Raw genomic sequence first — 6,730 nt, 5'->3', positions numbered from 1 at the left:
TAAAGCCCTTGAATTAAAGTTGAAGGTCCCGACTTTAATCACTTCTTAATTGCTGGATTTAAAATCCCCTCTGGTGGTGTGCAGAGGCAAACATCTTATGGACCAGTACGTCTATGCTTTAACAAGGATGTGTGAGGAAAGCAATAAGTGACAGGGGACACAAGTTACATATGCTTGCGCTGTTAAAATATTAGTAAAAAAAATCTCAGGCTGCCTGGGATGTGGGAGAAATACCAAGAGAAGTAGTAAACATAATAGAAGGTGAATGAAATTAAATACAGGCACATTGATGTAGTTTACATAATTTCAGCTCTGTAGGCCACCAAATTAGACTTAAACATTCAGGATGAAAATCAAAAGCAAACTTTCAGCTTTAATTCAAGGAGTTGAATAGCTGCATAAACTGTTGATTTACAGGCTAATTAATTCCCATTATATATAGATATATGCAGTCCGTGTGAAAAGCATAGCACCCTAATATTGCACTTGTACCACTAGCTCACAGTTAATCAGGATGCGTTGGTGGTCTTAACTGTGGCAATTGTAATCGATGTAACAACAAACCAGAGCTCATGCCCGATGAAAAATGTAATCAACGTGAAAATAGGCATGCGAGTTTAAAGGTCAGAGATATAACAAAAAACCTATTCAGCTCCTGCAGCCACACTCAACTTTCTGAGCTGGAAACAATTATGCCTCAAGGACATGAGTCTGCTTGAACGGCTACACAATATAACAAGCCCGTATAGATGTTTGCTTAAAGGTCAAAGTGGTGGTGATTGTACCTTCCTATGTTTTCTTAATAATAGGTGTTTTTGGGCTCAAAAGTCTGTAATAGCATAAACTTCAACGGACTGAAATGCATATCCACATCCACAGCCCGCATCATTTTCAGCACCGCGTTCTTTAACTTGAATTGAATTTATATTCCATTAATAACAAATCATCCGAGAAAAGAATATTTATGCCAACGTCGGCATTGTGTTGCGAATTTGTGACTTTCGGTTGGTTGCAGAATGAATAAAAATACTGAATTCCTTGACATTCATCGCTATGACAACAACAGATATCAAAAACCAGGTGGCTGAAAATAGAAAAGGAGCCTGCGTGAAACAATAATGTCAGCTTGTTTGCTCTGAGGCCTTTTAAATGCCAGATGTGTGGTGCCAGACGCCAGCGTGCCAGGACGCTGCTTTCCTCCAGTCAGCTGATTTTTCAGTGCAGAGCTGCAGCCGAGCGTACATTCAGCTCAGTTTCCCTGTGTGGGACCTGGGGTTACAGCACGGCACACGGCAGACGCTCACACAATGCGACACTGTTTACCGCCATTGTGTGTACAGCTGGCTGAATAACTGCAGCCTTAGTGTCTTGTCAGTTTAATAGACAGACAAAGGGGCAGTGGCACTTAGAAAAGCTAATCCTCTTTATCGACTGCCAGGTGACAAAAAGTAGATTTTCCAGTATCATGTCAGCAGTAAACTGAACCCACTAACTGACTAACTGAAAATGTAAAGTTTAGTTTAGTAATTTAATTCAAGCCTCTAGCATTTTTAAAAACAATATTAAGAATGTACAGTCATGCTTACTTCTCTGTGAGATACCTTCTCACAACTTAATAGTACATTTTCTGATAAAATTATAAAGTGCTTCACATTTTACTTAAAAACCAGCACACATCTGTACAAGTACATGTGTCCATGGAACAAGGCAGGAAGAACGGGGGATGCAAGTCCTTAATTAATACAATTTGGATTGTGTTAGTAAAACTAATTCTGAAGTTAATTAAAAGGTAATAAAAGAAATAATCACCCTTTGCTGTGCAAGACTGGATAATACATTTAAAAAGGAGGTAACGAGAGTAGAAATATTAGATTTTTGCACATTTTTGTAGGTTAGTGGCTGATTTTATACAGTAATGGTAAAAAATGATGTCAGGGTTCCTTGTCCCCTCTGTTCAGTCTAGTCTGTGCCTGTTGTGTGCTTCCTGTTTTATTTTGATAGTCGCTGTCGTCCTGTGTGCAGTGTGTCTGGTTTTGCTTCCCCTTGTCTTTTTAGTTCTGATTTTTCCCAGCTGTGTTTCCCTCCTGTCTCCCATTCCCTGATTGCTCCAGTGTGTATTTAAGCCCTGTGTTTTCCTTGCTCTGTGTTGTGTTGTACCCTCACCATGCTGTGTCTTCACCTCTGTGTCACGATAGGGTTCCAGTTCTCTGTTCATAGTTTAGTTTTCTAGATTTCCCTTGTTTCCTCAGTGATTTGAGTTTCTTGTTTTGTTTCCTTGTGTTAATGAAGAGTTTTTCCAGCAATAAAAGCTGTGATTTAAGTTTAACTTTTCATTTCTGAGTCCTGCATTTGGGTCTTTCATCCTGCCTGCTGCACAGCACCCGACATGACAAAGGATATAATAATAATTAGGTCTTAAAATGATTAAAATGCAAGCTTGGGTGAATTACACAACAGGACATGTTATTCTGTGACATTATTTATTTAAGAAAACTAAACTAAGATGTGGAAGCAGTGTGTGAGTACACCTTTACTGCTTCCATAGGAATTAAGAAGTAAGTGGCAGTTAATTGCTGCTAATCGAATGCAATTTGTTGAAAGAAAGAAAGAAACTAAATGAGCTTGTGAGATTCAAAATGCAAATACTGGTTAAAAACATTACCAAAATCTTAGTGGTGGACTTTGTCCTTCTGGCGAGTGGGCCACCATCCAATCATAAAGGCCACGGTTTCCCCAGCGTTGAGATGGATAAAATTTTGAGGCATCATTACTGACAGAAACATTCAGGGTGTTTGGCAAAGAGTGATTGCACTCCGACTGCAGTCACCATGTCAGGCCAGAGATTTAAATCAAGGCCCCAATAGTGGCCCAACAGACAAGAAGGCATCGAAGTGCAAGACTTAAAAAAAAAAAAAGCAAAACCTTTAGTTGAACATTAGCATAATTTGAATTCTCAGTTTTTGAATAAGAACTGGAAGAGCAGGTGCTGAGGTTACTATAGTACAGGAATTAAATAGTAAGCATGCAGTTCTGTGCTCAAGCAACAGTGAATTATGGATGCATGGGTGAATAGGTGTTTGTGTAAAAAGTAGGTTGCTTTACGAATGCATCCAGTTGTTGAGTCTTAATGCATCACTGTAGTTCAGGGTATCCCGCTGTGAAAGATATTCCTATTTCACAGGGGAAATTAGCACGAAACAATCTGCCTGACCATCTGGAATATTTCTGTGTGCTTATTTGTTTGTGAAACTGCACATCTGTGTGCATGTGTGCAAACATGTACAAGCTGACTTCCATTTGCTTCCAACACCTGAGGGCAATAACTTACCCCCCAGCCAAATTTGGCATAAGCGCAGAGATCGTTCCTGCTTTTTGTATTGTTATTTTTTATTTATTTATTTTTTTTTAAAGTGGCAAGAGATCGTGTGGTCGCGTGAGATTCTTCTGTTCACGTACACTGTCGTGAAAGAAACAACAGCAGAACCACCACAACAACTTAGATTAACGTTCTCCGATATTACACTCACCCACCAACAGCATGTTAGCTGATTTTAAAAAGAAAAATCAAATTAAAAAGATTCACTCAAGCTTTTATTCAAATGAGCTAATGCACTAAAATGAACCTCTGACACAGACAGGGATCTCTAATGTGAATGTAACGCACCCTGTCAGGATCGACTTTAATTCACCTGCTTTAGTAATTCGGATGTTCATGTGCACATTACATGCGCTCCCATGTCAGTCAAGCTGCTGTGAATAACGAGCGCACTTGTCCGTGATGGTCCTGTCTGCTTTTGCACTTTGCCGCTGTGATCCTCATTAACCTCTTGGCTCCGAGAACATTTAAACTGTATTTTGGTCCGACTCCAAACACTGTCTCCTTAAAGCTGTGTCACAAATGGGAAGTCAACAGAGCTTCACAGTAACCATCAATGAAATGTTTTATTACTATAAATTTAAGGAATATTTATAGCATATTTATTTAAACAGTAGTAAATAATTATTTTATAGTTAACTGTGAAAATGACAGTGATTAGCACTACTCACTGGAAATAAAGTTGGACCCTCTTTTGCCTGCAGCACTGTCTTAATTCTTCATGCCATGGATTCAATAAGATGCTGTAAACATTCCTCAGAGATTTTGTTCCAATCTTCTGATGACTACTTCCAATCTGTGGTCATGATGGTATAGAGATGGTCAACATACTACTCGGGTAGGATGGGGTTTTCAGATGATGCTCAGTTGGAATTAAGGAGCCCAAAGTGTACCAAGCAAATATCCCTCATATCATTATATCACCACAACTGCCTCAAACCATTGATGCAAGACAGGATGGATCCATGCTTTAATGTGCTTTACATTAAATTCTTGTTTTTCTCTTCTGTTGTCGAAAGAGCCAAGAGCCTTCCTTTCCACTTCCTCCATGTAAAGGTTGGCTACAATAGGTGACACGGGGGAACCCATTTCAAGGGAAGAGTACCCAGCTATTGGTACAGATATGTAGACGACACCTGGGTCAAAATCAAGACACAAGAAGTGGAATCCTTCACTGCGCACATTAACGCTGTGGATAAAAACATCAAGTTCACCAGGGAAGACACAAAGGATGACTGTTTGCCTTTCCTGGACTGCGCCGTGCACATTGAAGAGAACGGCAACCTCAACATCGAAGTTTACCGGAAGCCCACACACACGGACCAGTACCTCCTCTTTGACTCCCATCACCCTTTGGAACACAAACTTGGAGTAATTAGGACCCTACACCACCGGGCAGAACATGTTCCCTCTAAGCCTGAAGGAAAAAAGAAGGAACACACACATGTAAAGGAAGCACTCAAAATGTGCGGCTATCCTAAATGGGCGTTCTTAAAGTCAGCAAAGAGGCACAGAAAAGAAGACCAGACACCAGCGAGGGAGGATAAGAAGGACAGACGCAACAACATTGTCATCCCCTATGTAGCCGGTGTATCAGAAAAACTCAGGAGAGTTTTCTCCAAGCATGACATCCCGGTGCATTTCAGACCCAGCAACACGCTCAGACAAAAATTGGTTCACCCGAAAGACAAAACACCAAAACACAGACTTAACAATGTGGTGTATGCGGTACAGTGCAGCGAGGAATGCTCAGACCTCTACATTGGAGAGACCAAACAGCCACTTCACAAGCGCATGGCACAACACAGAAGAGCCACCTCCACAGGACAAGACTCAGCAGTCCATCTGCATCTTAAGGATAAAGGACACTCTTTCGAGGATGCCAATGTTCACATTTTGGACAGAGAGGACAGATGGTTTGAAAGAGGAGTGAAAGAAGCCATCTATGTCCGGGGGGCGGGGGTTTACGACACCAACTCTCTGCCATCTATAATCCAGTTTTGAGATTAACGCCCACTCACATCCTGGGCCATCTGATCTCAGGAATTCGCATGATAAGGTGGGGCCAGGTTTCACAATGAGCTCACCCGAAACTCTGGCTGATCGGGACCCACACCCAGTTTCACACCTTGGCTCAGGCGATTAGAGGATCATCAGGGGGTCCTTTTGTCCCTCTGTGGGGGGTTATCTCCCACTAGGTTTATATCTGGGACTCTCCACCATTTGACCTTAGAACTGAAGAAGCTTCTTGGATGAGAGGTGAAACGTCTTCAAGCAGCTTAAAGAAGTCCAGACGCTTTTCTTTGCAAGCTCCTTTGACTACGATGACCTGGATGACTGAGAACCTTCACAGACTGTACCCTCAGTTCTTATCTGACAGGAGTGCCATCGAGTGCGTCTTCTGCTGCTGTTACGTATGTGGTTCAATGTGTTGCGTGTTCAGAGGTGCTCTTCTGCATATCTTGGTTGTAACAAGTCATTTGAATGCCTGTTGCAAGTCAAAGGAGTCTGGCCATCCTCTGACTTCTGACAAGATGACATTGTCATACAGAAAAGTGACACTTTTTCTTTTGCAAACCATTCTCTGTAAATCCTAGAAATGTTTGTTTGGGAAATCACAGTAGATCTGAAACACTCAAACTGTCTGACAGTCTGTCACCAACACCACTTTTCAACCACTTTTATTGCTCATCCAGTTTAATTTTCACAATCTATGTCTACAAGACTTTTGTATTAATTGGCAGCCATGTGATTGGCTCATTTGATATTTGCATATTTTCATAATGAACAGCTGAACAGGTATACCTAATGCAGTGGTCAGTGAGTTTAGTAATATCCATGATAGCATAGCTGATAAGAGCAAAGAACATTTCCATGCTGGTGACACTGGCGCACAACTTGCTATACATTAATGATTAAGAAAGGTTATTGTTGTTTTGCAATAAAGCCTTTTATTATTTACCAGTGAGACGATCCTCCTTCCTGCACAAGCTGTCCTTTGGCAACGGTCCCTGGCAGGTCTCCCTCATTACTTGTCCAAACAGAAATCTCGTTGCTTTGGGTTAAAAGGATATTTTTGGTATCTAAATCTAACCAGACAGCTTGTAAAAGTTATGAAAAACAAGCAGCAAAAACAAAAGTAAATATCTTAACAGGCTCTGTGAACATTATTTGGATTCTCTTTACAAACCAAGTGTGTATAATTTCATTGACTTACCTAAAATTTAATTAACTACCAATTGACCATTTATTAATGATGCCTTTACAAGTCTGTACACAGTCTTTACTGTAAACCTGCTCCCTGCATGTATTGCATTGCATATCTGTGTGCTTTTACAAAGTCGTTGCCTTCAT

Source organism: Astatotilapia calliptera, chromosome 8 (assembly GCF_964374335.1).
Source record: "Astatotilapia calliptera chromosome 8, fAstCal68.1, whole genome shotgun sequence".
In the NCBI taxonomy this organism is placed as follows: domain Eukaryota; kingdom Metazoa; phylum Chordata; class Actinopteri; order Cichliformes; family Cichlidae; genus Astatotilapia; species Astatotilapia calliptera.
Note: the sequence above shows the minus strand (reverse complement) of the source record.